Raw genomic sequence first — 26,300 nt, 5'->3', positions numbered from 1 at the left:
TAGCTAGGTAGTTATTAAATAGTTAATAACTATTTAATAACTATTCTAACTAGCTAAAATAAATACAAAGTTACCTGTAAAATAAATATAAATCCTAAAATAGCTACAATGTAATTATTAATTACATTGTAGCTATCTTAGGGTTTATTTTACAGGTAAGTATTTAGTTTTAAATAGGAATAATTTATTAAAGTATAGTGTAGTGTTAGGTGTAATTGTAACTTAGGTTAGTTTTTATTTTACAGGTAAATTTCTCTTTATTTTAGCTAGGTAGCTATTAAATAGTTAATAACTATTTAATAGCTTTTGTACCTAGTTAAAATAAATTGAAAGTTACCTATAAAATAAAAATAAATCCTAAGATAGCTACAATATAATTATTATTTATATTGTAGCTATATTAGGGTTTATTTTAAAGGTAAGTATTTAGTTTTAAATAGGATTAATTTATTTAATAAGAGAAATATTATTTAGATTTATTTAATTAATATTTAAGTTAGGGGGGTGTTAGGGTTAGTGTTAGACTTAGGTTTAGGGTTTAATAAATTTATTACAGTGGCGGCGGTGTAGTGGGGGGCAGGATAGGGGTTGATAAATGTATTATAGGTGGCGACGGTGTAGGGGGGGCAGATTAGGGGTTAATAAATTTAATATAGGTTGCAGCAGGGTACGGGAGCGGCGGTTTAGGGGTTAAACTATTTATTTAGTTGCGGCGAGGTGCGGGATCAGCAGGATAGGGGTTAATAACTTTATTATAGAGGGCGGCGGTATAGGGGGGCAGGATAGGGGTTACTAGGTATAATGTAGGTTGCGGCGGTTTAGGGGTTAATACATTTATAAGAGTTGCGGCGGGGGCTAGGAGCGTCGGTTTAAGGGTTAGTAACTTTATTGTGTTGCGGGGTGCTCCGGGGGCGCCGGTATAGGGGGTAGAACAGTGTAATTAGTGTGGGTGCTTAGTGACAGGCTAGCAATAAAGCTGTCAAAAAGCCGAAGAGCAGCGAGATCGGATGAGTGATAACTATCACAGTCCGCTGCTCATCGCCCTGTACTTGGTGCGCGGCTTTTTGACAGATTTATTGATAACTTAGGCAAATTTTTTCAGGTCCGCGGCAGCGATGGTAGGCGAGCTTAGGCGGCGTATTGGGCCGGAGAAGGCAGGAAAGTTGACACGTTGATAACTAGGCCAACACCACTGGCAGAAATGTAGACCCAAACCAGGACAGATCCTCCACCATGTTTCACTGAAGGCCACAAGCACTCATTCTTCCATCTCTCTCTTCAAACTCAAAAATGTCAAACTCCATAATACTCTTTTCCACTGATCTTCATTCCAATCTTTGTGAGCTTTAGCATATCTTAGCCTTTTCACCCTGTTCCTCTTCTGAAAAAGTGGTTTCTTGGCTGCTACCCTTCCACAAAGACCATTCCTGATCAAGCTTCTTCAGACTGTAAAAGGGTCAACTTGGCATCCCGATGAAGCTGCCAGATGCTGAGCCAGGTCCTTGCTGGAATTCTTCCAGTCTCTGAAAGAATAAACCTTGAGAAACTTTTTTTGTCCTTGACCTCTCCTGATTCTTCAAACTTCTTTATAACATCTTTAATACCACATCTTGTGTATCCAGTTTGTTTAATGATTTCCATTTGAGAGTGGTCTTGCTGATGCAAAAGTATGATTTTATGTCTATAAAATTCTGCAACCTTTGGCATTTGGAATGGAATGATGTGATTAAAAGTTGGTCTTATTAGCAGGCTTCCAATGAATTAAACTCATACCACATGTATATGGAATGCTCAAGCATGTCTTTCACAAACCTAGTGTAATAGCAGTCATTTTGACATGAAATAGTAGGACAAAAACAGGTATTAGCAATGATAATAAGTAGGGTTCTATTAAATTTAGGTTTTTGAGAGCCAGGTTCCTGCTATTACTCAATTGTAAGGAGAGATTGCACTAGATAGATTTTTTTCTAGTTTTTTAATACTGCATACAAATATCCTGTATTTTCTGGTTGTATTCTAATAAAGAGACTGAGAAATAATTATATATGGTCATTATACCATTGCTAAAACAACAAATATAATGGTGGCCTAAGACTTTTTCACCGTACTGTATCAAAGCAGATACATATATATTTACAGGGAACACACAGTTCCCCACAGACCGCTATGTCAAGGCACTTTTCAGTGTCATTTTTTTTCTAACACCCCACATCCGCCAAAGTTTAACCCTAAAAACTGCTTCATGCATTTATTTAAAAAAAAAAAAAATACAATAAACTTTAATTTGGAGCCAGTTGGGGCACACTGGTTAAGTTTCAGAGTACTAATGCTACCGCGAGGTTGTGGTAACAATAACCAGCCACTTGTAATGGCTGGTTATTAATTGCGTGCCCGTAAACGGGCAAATTTGCACCCTTGTATGACTGCAATATCTTGGCGTAGTACAAATAAAGATAATAATTATAATAATTCAGCCCTCACGTTTACTTTATATTTCATACATTTGTAATTTCACATATTACAACCCTAATTTCACATAGCAACCCTAACTCCCAATGGCTGCTATAGATGATTGCTATGTATTCTTACACAATGTAATGTTCTCTGGCAGCTATCAGGTTAAATAAAAATAGTTTCTGTTTCTAAAAGATTTATTTTAGTCGATATGCTGTTTTCTCCAGAGACTATAATTTCCCACAATGTCTCTCCAAGCCAGCCCTTCACCTACTGACCTCTTCATTCCGTTTTCTCTCAAGGCTCAGGAGAAAACTACCAAAGTCTGCACATGCAAAGCTGCAGTATTCAGACACAAATTCTCTATTATACTGAACAACAGAGACAAAGTGCTTTAGCAAAACAAAACAAAAACAAAAAAAAGATTAAACAATGTATTTTTACTAGTCCTCACTAACTGCAAATTACAGCAATGGACTCTTTTATTAAAAAAAACACCGCCTCCCCCTTTAATGCGTTTCCAGTGATTCATTTGTAAACAGCACATGAAATAGACGTTTTTGCTTGTTGAAACCACTACCTATACTTAAATATAGATACTGCAGTATTATCTTTAGAAAATATATGTGAACAAGAGGCTGCAGCAGAAATCATCCTCACTGCAAGGTTGAGAAAGAGAGAGCAATTTGTATCTGAAATAGCTGGTTTGGCTCATTGAAAATCCAATCCACCTATAACTAACATTTCAATATCTAATAATTGGCCTTTGTTTATATAAAGAGATAACGTGAACAGATCTGCTCTTCAAGCCCTTAAGAAGAATGGGTGATGGTATCAAAACTAATTATTTCAAATACAAAAATAAACATGATGGGAAAATGTTCCCATACAGGCAATAAATATGCTGTGATTGTGAATAAGTTAAGGGAAACAAATTGTTATAGTATAGTCATATTATATTATTATTATTAGCATATTTTTTTATCATATTGAATTAATATCATATTATAGTATAGTGTCCCTTTAAAATTTAGAAACAAGGAAATTACACATTTTCAGTCATTTTATGGCAGATCTCATCAAGCAATTCAACTAAAATTATAGCAATTCAAAAAGAATTGCAACATCATAAAAAAGAAAAAAAGAAAAGAAAAAGAGAAGTCGGCTAGATTACGAGTTTTGCGTTATGAGGGGTGCGGTGCTAACTTGCAAGTTATTGTCACCGCTCACTTCCCTACAGAGCTGGTATTACAGGTTTAAAAAAAACACCGCGTTATCAGGCAAAAAGTGAGCGTAGAGCAAAATTGAATACTCCAATACCAGCGCTGCTGAAAGCTGCGGTGAGCTGATTTTACGTGCTCGTGCACGATTTCCCCATAGGCATCAATGGGGAGAGCCAGCTGAAAAAAAGCAGCGTAAAGCTCCGTAACGCAGCCCCATTGATTCCTATGGGGAAACTAAATTTACGTTTATACCTAACACCCTAACATGAACCCGGAGTCTAAACACCCCTAATTATACACTTATTAACCCCTAATCTGCCACCCCCAACATCACCGACACCTACATTATATTTATTAACCCCTAATCTGCCGCTCCGGACATCACCGCCACTATAATAAACATCTAAAAAAACTTGCATCTAAACTCTATCCAAAACTAGGTGCCCTGTACAGAAACAAATCCTGCCTCAGCCCTACAGTAACGGAAAAGATTGTACAGCAAATGCTGATGCCAATTATGGAGATGTAGTATATGAACCTGCACCACAAACTCACCTTAATAAACTTAATACACTGTATAACTCGTTCTGCCGCTTTATGCTACAATGTAACTACAGGACCCACCATTGTGACATGCTAAAAGAACTAAACTGGATGTCGCTGGAATCCCGATGCACCCTCCATCTTTCCAGCCTTGTGTTTAAGAGCTTTTCTGGGAAGTTCCCACCCTACCTGAGCAGAATGCTCTCCCCGGCTGTTCCCACCTCCCATAACCTCTGATCCAGTACCAGCACATTATTTAGTTTGCCTCAATACAAAAAGAAAGCAGCTCGATCCTCCTTTTCCTACAGAGCACCACAATTATGGAACGACCTCCCACACACTTTAAAACCTTTCCCAAGTCTAAAATCCTTTAAGAAATCCTTCTCTGCATATCTCAAAACATAATGCAACTGTCATAGTTGATTATATATTTAGTACCAGTTCTATGTTAAATTTTGCATATGTTATGTATTAATATTGTTTTTGTATTTTATTGTACCCTATTGTATCAATGCAATGTTTTGTGGACCCAGGACATACTTGAAAATGAGAGAAATCTCAATGTATCCTTCCTGGTAAAATATTTCATAAATAAATATTAACCCCTAAACCGCCACACTCCCGCATCACAAACACTAGTTAAAAATTACTAACCCCTAATCTGTCGCCCCTAACATTGCCGCCACCTACCTACATTTATTAACCCCTAATCTGCTGCCCCCAACGTCGCCGCCACTATACTAAATTTATTAACCCCTAAACCTAAGTCTAACCCTAACACCCCCTAACTTAAATATAATTAAAATAAATCTAAATAAAACCTACTATCATTACCTAAATAATTCCTATTTAAAACTAAATACCTATAAAATAAACCCTAAACTAGCTACAATATAACTAATAGTTACATTGTAGCTAGCTTAGGGTTTATTTTTTATTTTACAGGCAAGTTTGTATTTATTTTAACTAGGCAGAATAGTTACTAAATAGTTATTAACTATTTACTAACTACTTAGCTAAAATAAATACAAATTTACCTGTAAAATAAAACCTAACCTGTCTTACACTAACATCTAACCTTAACCCCTTAATGACCAAGGACGTACGCCACACGTCCTCAAAAATAATACAGTTAATGACCGAGGACGTGTGGCGTACGTCCTTGGTCTGGAAAGCAGCTGGAAGCGATCCTGCTCGCTTCCAGCTGCTTTCCGGTTATTGCAGTGATGCCTCGATATGGAGGCATCCTGCAATAACCCCCCTTGGCCATCCGATGCAGAGAGAGCCACTCTGTGGCCCTCTCTGCACTGGACATCGGTGGCCGGTATCGTTGGTGGGTGGGAGCAAGTCTGGGAGGCGGGTGGGCGGCCATCGATGTGCCGAGTGAAGGGAAGGGGGGCGGGATCGGGGGCGGAACCAACGGGAGCGTGCGCGTGCACGGGGGGCGGCGGGCGGGCGCGTGCACGGGGCGGGAGTGGGAGGGAACCGCTACACTACAGAAAAATAAAGCTGTTAAAAGTTAAAATAAAAAGTTTTAAAAAGTTAGAAATAAACAGCTAAGGGATCTGGAAGGGGTGGGGGGTTGGTCTTGGGGGGGGGGGAAAGCTACACTACAGAAAAGGGCATTTTAAAAAAAAAAAAGGCACATTTGTTACTAAACTGGGTACTGGCAGACAGCTGCCAGTACCCAAGATGGCGCCCATTAAGGCAGAGGGGGAGGGTTAGAGAGCTGTTTGGTGGGGGATCAGTGAGGTTGGGGACTAAGGGGGGATCCTACACAGCAGCATATATAAATATGCCAAAAAAAAACAAAAAAAAGCCCAAGTATAGCTTTTATTTTAGTACTGGCAGAGTTTCTGCCAGTACTTAAGATGGCGGGGACAATTGTGGGGTGGGGGAGGGAAGAGAGCTGTTTGGGAGGGATCAGGGGGTCTCATGTTTCAGGTGGGAGGCTGAGCTCTACACTAAAGCTAAAATTAACCCTGCAAGCTACATAATTAACCCCTTCACTGCTAGCCATAATACACGTGTGAAATGCAGCGGCATTTGGCGGCCTTCTAATTACCAAAAAGCAACGCCAAAGCCATATAGGTCTGCTATTTCTGAACAAAGGGGATCCCAGAGAAGCATTTACAACCATTTGTGCCATAATTGCACAAGCTGTTTGTAAATGATTTCAGTGAGAAACCTAAAATTGTGAAAAATGTTACGTTTTTTTTAATTTGATCGCATTTGGCGGTGAAATGGTGGCATGAAATATACCAAAATTGGCCTAGATCAATACTTGGGGTTGTCTACTACACTACACTAAAGCTAAAAGTATCCCTAAAAGCTCCCTACATGCTCCATAATTAACCCCTTCACTGCTAGGCATAATACACGTGTAGTGCGCAGTGGCATTTAGCAGCCTTCTAATTACTAAAAAGCAACGCCAAAGCCATATATGTCTGCTATTTTTGAACAAAGGGGATCCCAGAGAAGCATTTACAACCATTTAAGCCATAATTGCACAAGCTGTTTGTAAATAATTTCAGTGAGAAACCAAAAGTTTGTGAAAAAATTAGTAAAAAAGTGAACGATTTTTTGTATTTAATCGCATTTGGCGGTGAAATGGTGGCATGAAATATACCAAAATGGGCCTAGATGAATACTTTGGGATGTCTACTAAAAAAAAAATATATGCATGTCAATGGATATTCAGAGATTCCTGAAAGATATTAGTGTTCTAATGTAACTAGCGCTAATTTTGAAAAATAATGGTTTGGAAATAGCAAAGTGCTACTTGTATTTATGGCCCTATAACTTACAAAAAAAGCAAAGAACATGTAAACATTGGGTATTTCTAAACTCAAGACAAAATTTAGAAACTATTTAGCACGGTGTTTTTTGGTGGTTGTAGATGTGTAACAGATTTTGGGGGTCAAAGTTAGAAAAAGTGTGTTTTTTTCAATTTTTTCCTCATATTTTATAATTTTTTTTATAGTAAATTATAAGATATGATGAAAATAATGGTATCTTTAGTCCATTTAATGGCGAGAAAAACGGTATATAATATGTGTGGGTACAGTAAATGAGTAAGAGGAAAATTACAGCTAAACACAAACACCACAGAAATGTAAAAATAGCCTTGGTCCCAAACGGACAGAAAATGGAAAAGTGCTGTGGTCATTAAGGGGTTAAACAACAATTAAATAAATTACATAAATTAAATACAATTACCTAAATTACAAAAAACAAACACTAAATCACACAAAATAAAAAAAGAAATTATCAGATATTTAAACTAATTACACCTAATCTAATTGGAACAGCCAATAGAATGCAAGCTCAATCCTATTTGCTGATACAAATATACAATGTAACTATTAGTTATATTGTAGCTAGCTTTAGGGTTTATTTTATAGGTAAGTATTTAGTTTTAAATAGGAATTATTTAGGTAATGATAGTAAGTTTTATTTAGATTTATTTTAATTATATTTAAGTTAGTGGGTGTTAGGGTTAGACTTAGGTTTAGGGTTTAATAACTTTAGTATAGTGGCGGCGACATTGGGGGCGGCAGATTAGGGGTTAATAACTGTAATGTAGGTTGCGGCGATGTTAGGGACAGCAGATTAGGGGTTAAAAATATTTAACTAGTGTTTGCAAGGCGGGAGTGTGGCGGTTTAGGGGTTAATATGTTTATTATAGTGGCGGCGATGTCCGGAGCGGCAGATTAGGGGTTAATACATTTATTTTAGTGTTTGTGATGCGGGAGGGCCTCGGTTTAGGGGTTAATAGGTAGTTTATGGGTGTTAGTATACTTTTTAGCACTTTAGTTATGAGTTTTATGCTACAGCACTGACTTTCAGTTTACGGTATCGATCTTGGCGGTATAGGGTGTGCCACTCACTTTTTGGCCTCCCAGGCAGACTCGTAATACCGGAAGTCCCATTGAAAAAGGACTTTTTGAAAGCTGCGGTAATGACGTTGCGTTAAGGCCAAAAAAGTGTGCGGTACAGAAATACCTGCAAGACTTGTAATACCAGCGGTAGTGAAAAAGCAGCGTTATGAGCCTTAACGCTGCTTTTTCACTCATACCGCAAAACTCGTAATCTAGCCGAGTGTTAGGTACAAAGTCCACTGTATTCCATGTAAATATGAATAGGATAAATACTCAATATAAAGAGACAGTAAAGTCAAGATTAAACTTAAACTCATGATTCATTTAGAGGAAGCAATTCTTAAATAATTTTCCATTTTACTTCTATTATCTAATTTGTTTTGTTCTCTTTTTATCCTTTGTTGGAGCAGCAATGCCTTCTGGGAGCTAGCTGCTGATAGGTGGCATATATACTTCTTGTCATTGGCTTAAGAGATTGTTTAGCTGCCTCCCAGTAGTGCATTGTTGCTTTTCTAACAAATTAAACCTACATAATGACGATAATGGTAAGTTGTTAATTATAAGCTCTATCTGAATCACAGAAGAAAATATTTTGGGTTTCATGACCCTTTAATATATTTTTGTCATATTGTGGTGTTTACACACAGGGGAATTTTACTCTTCTTATGCATTGTTGTGTCATATTTGCATTAAAGCATTGTATGACTGGAAAGGATATTTTAGTTACATCATTTGGTGCTTTGTGATTTAAAAGTGATCGGAAAACTTCAATATTCTATTTAATTATATAGTACAAATGTTAAAATTAACATAAAATTAAAAATTCAACTGTACATAAATACATTTACATTTTGAATACAAGCAACTTTCCAATACACAATTACACATGCATGATAATAGTAAAAATTATAACTGTTTCATTGATATCATCTAGTATGCGCTCAGCATATGTAAATATGCCCCATGCAATTAAAGGGATATGAAACCAATACTTTTTCTTTCATGATTCAGATAGAGCATGTGATTTTAAACAACTTTCTAATTTAGTTCTATTATCAATATGTCTTTGTTCTTTTTGTATCTTTTGTTAAAAAGCACTATGTGGAAACAGATTTGCAAGAATGTTACTGATTTGTACCTAGGTATCTCTTCAACACAGAGGGCTCGATTTATCAAACGCTTCTCCGCCCTACGACTGCAGGTTCTCACTAGAGAACTGCTACTTCCCTACCCTCTTCTCCTCTTAGGTGGAGAATTTCAATCTCCCAGGTCTTGTCCGACCAGGAAGATTGACCGCTCCTGCCCACGCATGAATGGCTGTACGCTGGCAGTAAAGTTACAGCATTTAGGCATTACCTAGTTTGCTGACTATCTGTACATTCTTGATATATATATATTTTCTGTGTTATATTTTCTTATATATATATATATATATATATATATATATATATATATATATATATATATATATATATATATATATCAGTATTTATTAATATCATATTCTGTTTATATGGCCCTTTCCTAAATACCTCTGACTCAAACTACAGTAGAAAATCAATCCTGTTTTTGTTATAGACCTTTTAAAGGAATACTAAATCCAATTTTTTAATTTTATGATTCAGATAGAGCATGCAATTTTAAGCAAATATCTAATTTACTCCTACTATCAATTTTTCTTCATTCTCTTGCAATCTTTATTTGAAAAAGCAGGAATCTAAGCTAAGGAGTCGATCCATTTTTGTTTTAGCACCTGCGTTGCGCTTGCTGATTGGTTGCTAAATGTAGCCACCAATCAGCAAGTGCTATCCAGCGTGCTGAACCAAAATTGGTACGGCTCCTTAGCTTAGATTCCTGGTTTTCAAATAAAGATTGCAAGAGAACGAAGAAAAATTGATAATAGGAGTAAATTAGAAAGTTGTTTAAAATTGCATGCTCTATATGAACCCTGAAAGAAAACATTTTGGTTTAGTATACTTTTAAGCTAATACACCCATTTTATTGAGAAATGAAAACATATATTATATGCAGTTCTGACTTTATATAAGGAATTGAACAAATAATTTCAAGTAATGTTTTATATCATTAAAATGAATAAAGTGATGCTTGTTTCTAGAGCACAATAGCCCTTTTAACAAGAACAAGAAGTAATCAAAGAAACACACAAGGGGATTTTTCCTGCTGCGAGTTTTAGCCCAACCAGAAAGGTTTTCACCCACCAAAGATTTTGCCGACTACAGATTTTTTTAATTTTAATAAATTATTTTGCTTGCTTATTTTTGTAGATAAACATAGGATTATGGCACTAATCACTAGAGTGAGGGTAAGGGGTGGTTAGCATGGATACCTGCAGAAACTTTTTCCAGGGGGGTACGATCGGGTTGATTGACACCTCCCTGCTGGCGGCCGATTGGCGTTGCACCAGCAGCTCACAAGAGCTGCTGGTACAATGCTGAATATGGAGAGCGTATTGCTCTCCGCATTCAGCGAGGTCTGTCGGACCTGATCCTCACTGTCAGATCAGGTCCGACAGACCTTTAATAAATAGGTCTCATAACCTGTGTAGTATTTTCTTTACAGGAAATATAGTTTATATAAATATATATATATTTAAAAAAAAAAAAAAAAGATTGTGAACATTTACAAAAATGTTTTTGTTTTTTGTTGTTGACAGGGATCTCTATAAATAGATGCATTGTTCTATAAGGAGCATAATGTGAAACAGCTGCAGCAGGTACAGAACAAAACTGCAGATTTTTTACAGAACAGAAGAGCAGGTAATTTGCTACACTAAATATAGCAACTTCATCTATCATCAGTTAAATAAAAAAAATAGTTATACCCATGTTAGATTTACTAGGGTATAAGCCCTCATTCCAATACATTATATTCTGCTGTGCAGAGATTTCCATTTGGTTTTCTTTTTCTATGGGATTATTTACATTCCACTGGAAGTGCTACCATACGAATTATTTAAAGGGAAGTAATAGTTCAGATAGCTGCAATTTTAATATACTTTCAATTTACTTCTGTTATCAAATTAGCTTTATTCCCTAGTAATTCTTTGTTGAAAAGCATATCTAGACCTGATCCCTACACCTATATGACCTTGTTAGACATCCCACTCAAAACCATGGGTGCTAATATGGAGTTGGACCCTCCTTGCAGCTATAACATCCATCATTGTTCTGGGAGTGTTTTCCATAAGATTTTGGAGTGTGTCTGTGGGAATTTGTTCCCATTTTGCCAAAAGAGCATTTGGGGCCGATTTACCATTGTGCGGGCAAACATCGATAATTTATCATTGCACAAGCATTTCTCGTGATTGGCCGCTAGCAGGGGGTGTCAATCATCCTGATCGTATCTGACCGCTGCTTCTTAAGCTTCAGGCTGAAGTTGTCTCTTGTTGTATAGTAGTGGTTTCAACAACAAAATCAGCTTTCTAATTCATCTCAAAGGTGATCAGTAGAGTTGAAATCTGGGCTCTGTGCAGGTCACTTAAGTGCATCCACATCAAACTAGTTAACCCCTTAATGACCAAGGATTTTTCCAGTGTCCGTGCTTATATGACACAAGCAATTTTGGCATTTTTGCTCACCATTGGTTTTACCTTAATTGTCCACTCTCTAGTTGCACTCATACACATTATACACTGATTTATTATAGGTATATAAAATAACAATAAACATGAATTCAATACTGAAATACTTTTTTTGCAGTTTTCTTTAAAACCATTTCTACAAAACTAAAAGAAAAATACTGTTAAATAGATTAATTATGAGACCCCGTTATCACCCACGCAATCCACGGAAATTACAAGAGAAGACCTAAAACTGCTAGCATCAAAAGAGGATATAAAGTCAGCTATGGCAGATATGCGCAATATGTTCCAAGAAATGAAGAGGGACTTAAAACGGATTGATAGCAGGGTAGTGACATTAGAAGAAAGACATAACATTACAACCCAAGATGTACAGCACTTATCACAGTTAATGTATAATCAGGAAGAAACTATCCAAAACCTACTTGAAAAAGTGAAGGACCTTGATAACAGAGGCCGCAGAAATAACCTCCATGTCAGGGTGGTCCCGGAGAGTGTTCTCCCTAATGCTCTGCACGGGTACTTACAGGACCTTTTCAGGACAATCAAAGGCACCAACACTTCCCCAGATGTAGCAATGGAAAGGGCTCTTAGAGCCCTCAAAGCCAAGCCATTGCCCAAAGCCCCATCAAGTTATAATAAAACTTCTGAATCACCAAGAAAAAGAAGACATTCTACGCCATGCAAGGCAGAAGCCCCAATATACGCACGCAGGAGTGCCTATACAAATATTTGTGGACTTGAGCCCCACCACACTCCAGAAACGGAGAGAACTGCAGTTTATCACCTCGGTGCTGAGGTCACAGGGTATACAGTATAGGTGGGAGTTCACGGTTAGCATAACTGCTACTATAGGAGATAAATCTACAACATATAGAGGACTAGATGACCTGAAACGCTTCTGTGAGACATTGCAGATCTGGATCACCCCACCTAAAGAGCAATCCCAACTGGATAAACACAACGCACCGGAAAATCCTGTGAGAAGGAGAGAAGTACACAAAGAGGCCTAGCGGCACGCACGACTTACAGTTGTTGGACATTAAAAGTACTGCAAACTGGCAGTGTGGACTTGAACACAAAAAAAAAAGGACAGTCTGCCAATGGATGGGTAAAGTTATTATGGTTGTACTGTTGCAATTCCTGTTTGTTTAATGTTAAAATTGCTTTATTATTTGGTTACAGTTATGGGCTAAGACCAATATGGTCTATACAAGTCCACATTCTTTAAAGCAGGAACTACAGCACACACCCAACATATACAATTATAGTGCAGCAAGTAGTATGGCCTGTCATATTGGCCTATTAAGTGACCTCTATCTTAGATATGATAGATTCTAGAGACACCAAACACATGTCTGCACAGTTAGAAAAGGACACGCACTTTGGTAAAACCCAGGGACATTAAAAGATGGCTAAGAAGTATTGTGGGCCCGTTGGGTAAAGAAACATATAGATGTGAAATATGGCATAGAGGTCACAAGATGATTATGGAAATGGGCACAATTTATAGGATAAAAGGACAGTTGGGGGGTAATGGGTTGGAATGTCGTTATCTGTTAAATATTCTGTGAATGATATTGCTTGATGTTTTGCATGAAATACCGTGACTATGTTTTCAACCTACAGGTAACCTCATATAGTATATACCTGCTCTCTTAAAACAAGCAGGAGGCACATGGAATAGACATTATTCACACTACATATACCACAACCCCAGGAATCACTTAAAACTTTATGCAATGGAAGACATACATATATGGAGGGGGCATGTAGACACACAGGGAGCAAGGGGTCACACTCTTCAAGCGACACGGACACCAGATTAATAGCTATACACATGGAGCCTCCATAAATAGACTCCAGCAGAAAATGTGCACACCTGCTTAAGGCAAACACGCATCATATATACAAAACAAATATCAGAATGTCGATTTGGGGGTAAGGGATAACACTCCCCAACACCACTCTTGATACCGGTCACTCACTGTGACAGTTTCTTTGCTAGGCGCACACCCTGCCTTATCTGATAGGTGAAGCAGTACAGGTCGGGGTTATTACCACAGCACCACTGTGGAATACACACTCTACCCTTCTAACCACTTTGAGAACCACCCACTTTTTCACTAAAAAAACAGCGTATAGGTATGACAACCCAGGGGATGCAGTCGCATTCACACACATTGCGTCTCATCACCATAAACGCCAAGGGACTCAATAGCCCTGAAAAGAGATCTTTGGCCTTTAGAGATCTGCATAGACAAGAAGGTGATATACTTTTTATACAAGAAATACATTTCAAAAGAGGGAGGGAGCCGAAATCACTCTATTCTAGATATCAAAACATGTTCCTGGCCTCAGGGACATCCAAGAAAGGGGGTGTGGGAATTCTTATTAAGGGCTCTATACAGTTGCATCCAACGCATGTAGAGAGAGATGGCGAGGGGAGGTACCTTTTGGTTGTAGGCCTGTTATACAACAGATATGTAACCCTAGTAAATGTATATCTACCTAACCAACAGCAACATGCCACACTGAAAACAGTTGTACAAAAGATACTAGAAATTGGCAAAGGTGCAGTAATCCTGGGGGGGGGGGGGATTTCAATACTCCTCTAGACCCAAATGTTGACACGTCTGGCGGCTCCTCCAGCATGCCCCAAAAAGTCCTGAAATCCATAAACACAACGTTGCAACAACTCAAGCTGCGTGACACATGGCGGGTCTTACATCCTAGGGATAGGGACTATACTTTTTACTCACACCCTCACCACTCGTACTCTAGACTGGACTACATTCTGACGGACCCAGCATTGTTATCACAGGTATATCACGTAGATATTCTACCGATTACTTGGTTGGATCATGCTCCCGTGATATGTGATTTTGAATTGCCTGAGAAACTGTTGATGCCATACATCTGGCATCTAGATGAGAATCTGTTGAATAACCCGATGACCGTGATAGAACTAGAGAAGGAACTAGAGGAGTATTTCAGAATAAATAAGATGGAACAGTCCAAGCCCTCACTAATTTGGGAAGCAGCGCAAACAGAATAGGCAATGCTATTACTCACTAAAAACACAAATCGCCTATTGGGAAACTGACATGACTCACACATCTACACAAACTGGAAGGAAAAGCTAACTGTTTATACTTGCATTATATTTACATATGGTAATCTGCATAGCCAGTTTCATGTTGTAAAAACTTATGTTTTGAAGCAATGTATACTATTTTGATATGATATTTTGGCTTTTGTGAAACCTTGAATTTTTCAATAAAGCTCTTTTGAAACTAAAAAAATAAAAAAAAATAGATTATTTATGTTGTACTGACTTCAAGAATATCCCATATAGTCTATGTTTCCAAGACATTTATAGCAAATGTAGGCCAAATACTAGCTTTTAAGATTTGCTATGCTTGGACTGTAAGCTAAATAGCAGTCACAGAAAACCGCTACACAAAAGTATTTAATTGTAGAATTTAGACACCCAGTGTATTTATCTATAGGTATTTTAAGACATTGAGCTAGATTTACAAGTGGCACGCTAACATTAGAGCACACACAATATTTAAATATTGGGCCCACATTAACTTGCACGCATATTACAACTGAGCCTGTTACCAGCATGCAGTGTGGCTCAACTGCACTGCTCCCTCCTATATCTCAGATATTGTCTCCAGGTACTATCCCACCCATCCCCTTCGTTCTGCTCACAATCTCCTCCTCTCCTCCTCTCTTATTACCTCCTCACATTCCCATTTACAGGACTTCTCCAGACTGGCTCCCTTTTTGTGGCAGTCTCTGCTTCTCTCTACAAGACTTTCCCCTAGTTTTGTAAGCTTCAAACACTACCTAAAGACTCTACAATACATGAATGCATCATTTCTAAATGACATCAAGAACCTCCCCTTGCACAGATTAAACCTAATCCCAGATCTAGACTCTGCAGTTGAATTCTTTCAGTCTGAACTCCTACAAGTTTGGAATTTACATGCCCCGCTGCGTAAGGTGAGAGTAAAAGGAGCACACTTGAATTGGATCACAGCTGACCTCATTCAAATGTACCAATTTCGGGATTCATTGTGGTCAAAGTTCAAGCATACTGGCTCTATGAATGATCACTGTGTATATAGACAATGGCGAAATATATGCACTAAACAAACAAAACTGGCTAAGGCACAATATTTCTGTGAAAATCTGAATGATAACATATCTAACCCTAGAAAGTTTTGGAAACTCATAAATAACTTACAAAATCCACCAATCCACTCCCAACCCTCCACTGTCAATGTGGATAACCAAAACCTGCAACTCCCCGTAGAAGTAGCAAATGCCTTTAACAATTATTTTGTCGGATGCTCCACCACCCTAATTGACAAACTAATAAATGGCACACATCCTAAAGCTACAAATGTGGATCAGGCCCCACTAAAACAGCAAAGACCCAATATAGAGAAGTTCAATTTTAGACCTGTACCCATCAATCTCGTTAAGAAACACCTTAATAATCTAACAATGAAAAACCAGTCTGGACCTGATCAAATCCCAGCAATGCTGTTGAAGCTCAGTGCGCCGGCAATTGCTAAGCCTCTCACAACCCTAATTAACGAATCCTTGGTGTCTGGATACATACCTAAACTCTGGAAAACTGCAAGAGTGCCTATTCAAAAATCTTAGAAAAATGCGTCCATACGCAATTATGCGAGTATTACCAACTTTATAACTATCTGACCCCTGATCAATCAGGTTTTCAACCGAATCACTCCACTACAACTGCCCTCCTAAAAGTTTGCAACGGCATCCAAACTGGCATGGAACAAGGAGACCTAACTGGAGCTATTTTCCTTGATTTTGCTAAGGCTTTTGACACAGTGGGTTGATTGCTAACATGGAGGTGTGTGAGGGGGTCAAACGGCTTTGACTACGGCTATTGGCCGAAACGTGTTAGCTGATCCCTTGACGCTACCTCAGTGGATCAACATGTGCGTCTGAATACATGGATGCACGGAGGATCCGCTTTTACCTGTGTTGCTGCACAAGAAAAGTTTTTACGCTATGTATATGAAATAAAGAATTGAATTTTAACAGAGTTCCCCGGGTGAGTTCTTTTTTACCTTTTGACACAGTGGACCACGACATACTACTGCTCAAACTAAAAACCTCTGGTATTGCTGATCATCCGTTTACCTGGTTTAGATCATATGTATCGGATCGATCACAATATGTCTCTGTTTCTAACAGTGACTCCCTCCCTCTCCCAGTCACGTGTGGTGTTCCCCAAGGTTCCATTCTCGGCCCTCTACTATTCACATTATTTATAAATGATTTGCCTTATGTCTGCAAATCCTCAACTGTACACATGTACGCAGACGACACAGTAATCTATGCAAACAAACCTGATCTGCCGCAGCTTGAAGCAGTGCTCCAAGACCAGTCCACAGAGGTAGAAAAGTGGATCTCAAAAAACAAACTCTTCCTAAACACTGACAAAACTGTCACAATGATCTTTGGAACTGGGCCTAAATTACACAAATTACAAAATTCCCATCTACGCATCAAAACAAAATCCAATTGCAGGCTGACCGCAGTCCACTCTTTCAAATACTTGGAAGGAAAAGATTGTACAGCAAATTATTATGGGGATGTAGTATATGCACCTGCACCGCAAACTTACCTTAATAAACTTAATACATTGTATAGCTCGTTCTGCCGCTACGTGCTACAATGTAACTACAAGACCCACCATTGTGACATGCTAAAAGAACTAAATTGGCTGACGCTGGAATCCAGACGCACCCTCCATCTTTCCTGCCTTGTGTTTAAGTGCCTTTCTGGAAAGCTCCCACCCTACCTGAGCAGAATGCTCTCCCCAGCTTTTCCCACCTCCTATAACCTCCGATCCAGTACCAGCACATTATTTAGCTTGCCTCAATACAAAAAGAAAGCAGCTCGATCCTCCTTTTCCTACCGAGCGCCACAGTTATGGAACGACCTCCCGCACACTTTCAAACCTTCCCCAAGCCAAATATCCTTTAAGAGATCCCTCTCTACATATCTCAAAACAGAATGCACCTGTCATGGTTGATTATATATTTCTTACCTGTTCTACGTAAAATGTTTGCATCTATTGTGTATTATTATTGTTTTTGAATTTTATTGTACCCTATTGTATCAATACAATGTTTTGTGGACCCAGGACATACTTGAAAACGAGAGAAATCTCAATGTATCCTTCCTGGTAAAGTATTTTATAAATAAATAAATTAATAAATATAACCTACACTAACCTTACCTAACTCTATTTGTATCCCCTTTAATCCTTTAGCATGTAAGCCTATGAACCCAGCTGTTTGTAGATCACCTTCATAAGAGCCGACTACAACAGTGCAACTCTCGGCAGGGTCCTCTACCTATTTGTTCCTTATAAATTTTATCTTGTATACCGCCTATGTTTATAGCGCTACAGAATCTGTTGGCAGTCTACAAATACCTGATAACAGTGGCATATTTAGATTTTGTGCTGCCCTGGGCACTCAAAATTCCGCTGCCCCCCCCCCCCCCAAAAAAAAAAAGAAAAAAGGTTTTTAGTCCTTTAGTCTTTCCCTTAATATTTTTTGGGGTCAGTGTGTAAAAAACATTTTTATCACATTTTAAAAAAATGGGCTTGCAAAACACTTGCATACAGGTGGGTTGAATTGCATGCATCTCATACCATTTTCTCCCTGAGAGAAGGGAGGGAAAAGAAGGGGAGGAGAGAAAAGGGAGGAAAAGGAAAGAAGAGAGAGAGAGAGAGAGAGAGAGAGGAAGAGAGAGAGAGAGAGGAAGAGAGAGAGAGGAAGAGAGAGAGAGGAAGAGAGAGAGAGAGGAAGAGAGAGAGAGAGAGAGAGGAAGAGAGAGAGAGAGAGAGAGAGGAAGAGAGAGAGAGAGAGAGAGAGAGAGAGAGAGAGAGAGAGAGAGAGAGAGAGAGAGAGAGAGAGAGAGAGAGAGAGAGAGAGAGAGAGAGAGAGAGAGAGAGAGAGAGAGAAAGAAAAGAAAAGAGGGAGGGAAAGAAAGGAGTGAAAGAAGGGAGCAAGGGAGGGAGTTGAGAAAATAAAGGGAGGGAGGGAAAGAAAGAAGGGAGTTGAGGGAGAAAGGGAGTTGAGGGAGGAAGGGAGTTGAGGGAGGAAGGGAGGGGGAAAGGGAAAGGAGAGAGAAGAGGAAGGGAGGGAAAGAAGAATACACTTTGAAACACTCACCGTCCTTCACATGCAACAACATACAGTAATTACCATCATTCAAGTAATGAAACTTTTTAAGTGTCCGTTTACTATTTACTCTGTGGGTTCATGAATGCAGAGAAAGCTAACTATTAGAGTTTATGGTTAGACATCACAAGCTGATCTAAGCAGTGCACAGACGCATCCAGTCTGCTTGTTACTAAGACCTGCAATAAGCACTTCGCTCGCAGACCCACCACAGCTGACAAGGGGAGGCAGCATATTGGCACAAGGTCTTCTCCACCAGCCTCACCTTGTGAGCATATTCCTGGGCAAGTTTCTTAACAAGAACGCTTCCATTGCAAAAATGCCGGCGGCTCTAAATGAATCAATGGTTTAAAGAAGCACTGTCTGTGTAGAGCAACCTTAATCAGCGCACGTGCCTTGTCTTCTCTGTAAAAGCCTGCACTTTATCGCTCACTGTACTGTGTGCTGGCTTTTAGAAGGAGGATAGAGCAGATGTGCTGCCCCTCCCAAATCTGCTGCCCTAAGCACCAGCCTTGTTGGCCTAGGCCATAATACGCCTCTGCCTGATAATAATAAAATAATAATGCTAGTATCTAGGCTCCATTTTAAGCATACAATCACTGTGACTGGCTGTGACAGTGATTGTATACACAGCAACTGTAATTTTCGACAGTTACTGTACTGCTGCTGGCAATCCTCATATGCAGGCTTCCAGCAGCAGCATGAGATACAGGTTGATCACCCCACTGACATCCATAGAATCACAGGGATTCCCTGTCTCTGCAATCGCTAGCCTGGGATGTCCTTTATTACGCTATGTCTGCACTGCCTCAACCCTGAGGAATGCAGAAATAGCTTGGGCACTCTGCCAGGAACAAGTCAGGTGCATTAACAGGACACAGCCACCTAACAGGGTACGGTGCTGGTCCTTAAAGGGACACTGAACCCAAATTTTTTATTTTGTGATTCAGATAGAGCATGCAATTTTAAGCAACTTTCTAATTTACTCCTATTATCATTTTTTCTTCATTCTCTTGCTATCTTTATTTGAAAAAGAAGGCATCTAAGCTTTTTTTTTTTGGTTCAGAACACTGGAAAGCAATTTTTTATTGGTGGATGAATTTTTCCACCAATCAGCAAGGACAACCCTTGTTGTTTACCAAAAATGGGCCGGCATCTAAACTTACATTCTTGCATTTCAAATAAAGATACCAAGAGAATGAAAAAAAATTGATAATAGGAGTAAATTAGAAAGTTGCTTAAAATGTCATGCTCTATCTGAATCACGAAAGAAAAAAATTTGGTTCAGTATCATTTTCAGGACTAAACAACCAGCAAGATAGCCTGTACAGAGCTGGCCATTAAGGGGTTAAACCATGTCTTCATGAACCCCCCATTATGCATAGGGACTCAGTCAAGCTGGAACAAGTCCCCAAACTGTTGGCACAAACTTGGAAGCACCCAATTGTCTAAAATGTCCTCTAGCATAAAGATGAGCATTCACTGGAACTAATGGGCCTAGCCCAAACCCTCAGACACAGCCCCAAACAATTATGTATCCAACACAAAATTTTGCAATAGGCACTATGTATTGCGTTAGGTAGCGTTATCCTTGCATCCACCACACCCAGATTCTTCCTAGGCACTCAAAACTTTGCAACTAGAACAACTGCTCACCAGTGGTATGACCAACATAATGGCAACCCCATGTGCTCCCCATCTGTGATCGGTTTTCCCATCACCTCTCTGTATATCATTCCCCTAGCTCCAACTTTCCCTGCCCATGCCCATTCCATATTTAATCCCGCCTCTCCTGTAGCAATAAGTCCTGGAGACGCCACTGCTGCCCAATGACTGATAGGGATACATTTTTGAGTATCATGCCCCTTTAACTGGGAATGTTTTAAAATTTACTTAGCGCTCATAGGGAGACAAAAAAAAGCATTTTTAGACAAAAACAAGAGATATTTAATGTCCCTTTAAGAATGGATAACTCAGTGAGTTTTAGTGATTCACTGGCACAGCTGGAGAGGCTAGTGAGGCTAATAAGGATGGTCAGTCTTAAGAGACCTCAGTGCATTCAATAAAGTTGGTTATGTATCATGTGACTAGATGCACCTGCAAAGGATCCATTTTAAAACATTTTCTATGGAAGACAACTTGAGTTTCAAATTACTATTATTTATTTGTTAAGTATACTTTATTTATTTGTAAAAGTATAATCAAAAAGTTACATGGTAGTTTTAAGGAAGGTCTGTCTTGTTTATCAGTATAGCCTGGGACAGATGTACAGCAACAAATATTTTAGCTGTGTCCTATTAATATTCAAAGAAAACCTGACCCCTGTTGTAGTCCTTTCTGACAGCAATGGTATTGGATAATAAAGGTGTATAACAAAATGCTACAACAGCATACCGAGTCACCGAGCTAATATTACAGCTAAAGAATGGGGTATCAAGTTAATGCCACATAAATAATTTAGGAAACTCAATGCTCTCAAAATAGGTTAAAACAAAGCCACAACCAGCAATATGCCTCAATCTAACCTTTTTTCTTTTTGCTTAGAAATAATAAAGCTGCAATAATGTGAACCCAGTCAAATACTAAACTGGGAATCAAATGGGTGAAAAGGACATGGAAGTCAGTATTAGGTTGTCATGATTCAGACAGACCACACCACCCCCCCCCCCCCAAAAAAAAAAAAAACACAAATGCATCTACAATTTATAGCTATATGAAATGTACCTGTTTCTCTCTGTATCCTTTGTTAAAACTTTATATGTGACCAAGAAGGTCAGTACTATGAACTATATGTACAATAGCATGTTTGCAATCACAGCTACCATATAATACTCAAGACACATGCACGCTCATGACCTGAGCATATCTAGATATGTTCTTCTGAAAAGGATTTATAGCCAAATGGAAAAGGGCTTATTTTTATTCAAATTGTACACATTAACTGAATCAGCTTACTTTTGACATTTTATATAGAATTAAGGCATACTAACTATAACAATCCTTTTTTTTTTTTATTTAAATGCAAAATAATCACTATTTCATCAGGCTAAACAAGATCCATATCTCCCATGATGTATAACATGCATTGGAAACATTTTTGTGACTCCCCCATTAGAATACTGTAGTGCAAAATAGACCCACTGTTAGGTGAGTATACCATGGGCGCGATCAAATATACGGCGCAGGTTTCGGCGCAAGCGTGGGAACCTGCGCTGGCCGTAATTTCACCTCGCACATCGGGGTATTACATATAACCCGCCAGCAGTTCCTAAAGTGCCGTAAGTCGGATATACTAGCGATGTCCAGAAATGAGCGTAAATACAAATTTCTAGAGTCGCTAGTGACTTACAGCACTTTAGAAACTGCCGGCGCCTAAGAAAAGTACAGAAAATAACAAATCTCCCGTAAAAGTCTAACATGCCTCCCAAAAATAAGCCCGACACGTAAAACCCCTATATCCGCAATTCCCCCCTCTCATTACTAATAATAAATGTATTAACCCCTAGACCGACAAACCCCACAACGCAATATGCCTATTTAAACTATTAGCCCCTATATCTGCCATCAAACCCACACCGCAAGTAATAACTCAATTATTAACCCCTAAACCACCATAGCCCACAACGCAGTTAACCTATTCAAGTATTAACTCCTAAACCGCCATAGCCCACATAGCCTATTAAATGTATTAACCCCTAATCTGCCGCCGCCAACGTCGCTGCCACTATAATACGCCAACGTCGCTGCCACTATAATAAATTTATTAACCCCTAAACCTAAGTCTAACCCTAACACCCCCCTAACTTAAATATTATTTAAATAAATCTAAATAAATTTACTATTATTAACTAAAATATTCCTATTTAAAACTAAATACTTACCTATAAAATAAACCCTAAGATAGCTACAATATAATTAACAATTACATTGTAGCTATTTTAGGATTTATTTTTATTTTACAGGCAACTTTGTATTTATTTTAAATAGGTAGAATAGTTATTGAATACCTTGAGCCGTATTCACCCAGCCGGGCAGAAGTCTTCATCCGATCCGGGCAGAAGTCTTCATCCGATCCGGGCAGAAGAGGTCCTCCAGCCGGGCAGAAGTCTTCATCCAAGCAGCATTTCTATCTTCTTCCATCCGACGAGGAGCGGCTCCATCTTGAAGACATCCGACGCGGAGCATCCTCTTCCATCGACGGCGACTGTAGAATGAAGGTTCCTTTAAATGACGTCATCCAAATGGCGTCCCTTCAATTCCGATTGGCTGATAGAATTCTATCAGCCAATTGGAATTAAGGTAGGAAAAATCCTATTGGCTGATGGAACAGCCAATAGAATTCGAGGTCAATCCTATTGGCTGATTGGATCAGCCAATAGGATTTTTCCTACCTTAATTCCGATTGGCTGATAGAATTCTATCAGCCAATCGGAATTAAGGTAGGAAAAATCCTATTGGCTGATGCAATCAGCCAATAGGATTGAGCTTGCATTCAATTGGCTGATTGGAACAGCCAATAGAATGTGAGGTCAATCCTATTGGCTGATTGGATCAGCCAATCGGATTGAACTTCAATAGGTAAGTATTTAGTTTTAAATAGGAATAATTTAGTTAATAATAGTAAATTTATTTAGATTTATTTAAATAATATTTAAGTTAGGGGGGTGTTAGGGTTAGACTTAGGGGTTAATACATTTATTATAGTGGCGGTGACGTTGGCGGCGGCAGATTAGGGGTTAATACATTTAATAGGCTAAGTGGGCTATGGCGGTTTAGGGTTTAATACTTGAATAGGTTTATTGCGTTGTGGTTTAATGGCGGATTAGGGGTTAATCGTTTTAAGAGGTAGTTTGCGATGTTGGGGTTGGCGGATTTAGGCGTTAATAATTTAGTTATTACTTGCTTTGTGGGCTATGGCGGTTTAGGGGTTAATAGACTTTATTAGTTATTGCGGTTGACAGGTAGATAGACATTGCGCATTCGTTAGGTGTTAGTTTATTTTTGCAGGCATTTTCGGGAGTTACGGTGCTCCCATACTCAGCGCAAGGCCTGCTACGGCTGCCTTTTATGGCGAGGTAAAAATGGAGTAAGATTTCTCCATTTTCACCACGTAAGGCCTTGCGCTGGATATTGGATACCGATTTACGATGCGGTCCCATGTTAGCTTAAGGGAGTAATAATTGCGAGCGTAGGGTGAAATATACGTGCGTAACTTGTATGCTACGCCGTATATGTAATACCAAAATCGTGTAAAAATTGGCGGCGGAGGATTTTGCGGGCGACGCTATATATGTAATGGAGGCCCATATATTTTTTACATCAATTTACCACACAAGTGAAGCAAATGTCCTAGTCATTGTTAATCACTAGCAGACTTGTTGTTTAACTCCATGTATCTTCCAGGTAGGCTTTTCCCCCCATGTCTGGTGATAATCAAAGCCCACACATCTGAAGAGGTACAAAATTAGTTATGTGTCTTCTTATCATACGCACAATCACTCATGCACTCACTTATATACATACACTCACATACATACACAATCATACATACGCACAATCACTCATACACTCACATACAAACACACTTATACATATGCACAATCACTAATACACTCACTTATAAACATACACTTACTTATACATACACTCACATACATACACAATCATACATACGCACAATCACTCATACATACACTCAGATACAAACACACTTATACATATGCACAATCACTCATACACTCACTTATACATACACTCACTTACACATACACTCACTTACACATACACAATCATATATACGCACAATCACACATACACTCACATACAAACTCACTTATACATACGCACAATCACTCATACATACACTCACATACAAACACACTTATACATATGCACAATCACTAATACACTCACTTATAAACATACACTTACTTATACATACACTCACATACAAACTCACTTATACATACGCACAATCACTCATACATACACTCACATACAAACACACTTATACATATGCACAATCACTCATACACTCAATTATACATACACTCACTTACACATACACTGTCAGGGTGCCAGGAATCAGACTGAGACGAGAAGTGCAAAAATAATCACACCTTTATTAATAGCAAAAAATAATAAAAAGTCCACAAAACAAATAACAAGCCAGGAATCAAAACCAGAGCTGGTCAGACGAGCCGAGTCAGGAGCCAAAGCGAATAGTCAGACGAGCCTAGTCAGGAGCCAAAGCGAGTAGTCAGACGAGCCAGAATCAGAAACAAGGAGAACAGCAGAGTCAGGAACAAGCCAGGGATCAGGAACCAGGAGGGACGTCAGACAGCCAGGTAATACACAGGAGCTCTCACAAACAGGTCTGAGACAACACAAGGGCAAAGCATACTGAACAGAGGCCCTTTAAATAATAAGTGATGACATCACAATTCTGAGACTGAATCCTGACTCACACTGATGATGTACACCAGTCTGGCCATAAAAGGAAGTGCAGGAAATGAGCAGCATCACACAGTATGCACCAGAGTCAGCAAGAGAGGTGAGTAAAATCGCTGCCAGCAGCACATGGCAAACAAAACAGGGAAAAAACCCTGACATACACTTACTTATACATACACAATCATACATACGCACAATCACTCATACACTCATACACTCACATACAAACTCAATTATACATACGCACAATCACACACACACTCACTTATACATACACTCACATACAAACACGCTTATACATATGCACAATCACTCATACACTCACTTATACATACACTCACATACAAACACTCAAACATACGCACAATTACTCATACACTCACTTATACATACACTCATGTACAAAAACACTTATACATATGCACAATCACTCATACACTCACTTATACATACACTGACTTGTAGATACATTCACGTTTACATATACTCACTTATACATACATTCATGTACAAAAACACTTATACATATGCGCAATCACTCATATACTCACTTATACATACACTCACTTATACATATATTCCCTTATACATACATTCATGAATAAACATACTTCTACATATGCACAATCACTCATACACTCACTTATACATACACTGACTTATAGATACATTCACGTTTACATATACTCACTTATACATACATTCATGTACAAAAACACTTATACATATGCGCAATCACTCATATACTCACTTATACATACACTCACTTATACACACCTTCACTTATACATATATTCCCTTATACATACATTCATGAATAAACATACTTCTACATATGCACAATCACTCATACACTCACTTATACATACACTCACATATTCATATACTAAGGTAC

The 26,300-nt window shown here is 38.7% G+C and overlaps 1 protein-coding gene across 1 annotated transcript in view; it reads right to left on the bottom strand.

The window, feature by feature from the left end:
- TESC (tescalcin) overlaps positions 1-26,300 on the bottom strand; it is a 153,687-nt gene that overhangs the window by 110,012 nt on the left and 17,375 nt on the right. The gene's annotated exons all lie outside the window — the stretch shown is intronic.

The sequence above is a fragment of the Bombina bombina genome, chromosome 2 (genome assembly GCF_027579735.1).
Source record: "Bombina bombina isolate aBomBom1 chromosome 2, aBomBom1.pri, whole genome shotgun sequence".
Classification (NCBI taxonomy): domain Eukaryota; kingdom Metazoa; phylum Chordata; class Amphibia; order Anura; family Bombinatoridae; genus Bombina; species Bombina bombina.
Note: the sequence above shows the minus strand (reverse complement) of the source record. Positions and strands in the feature narration are given on the sequence as shown.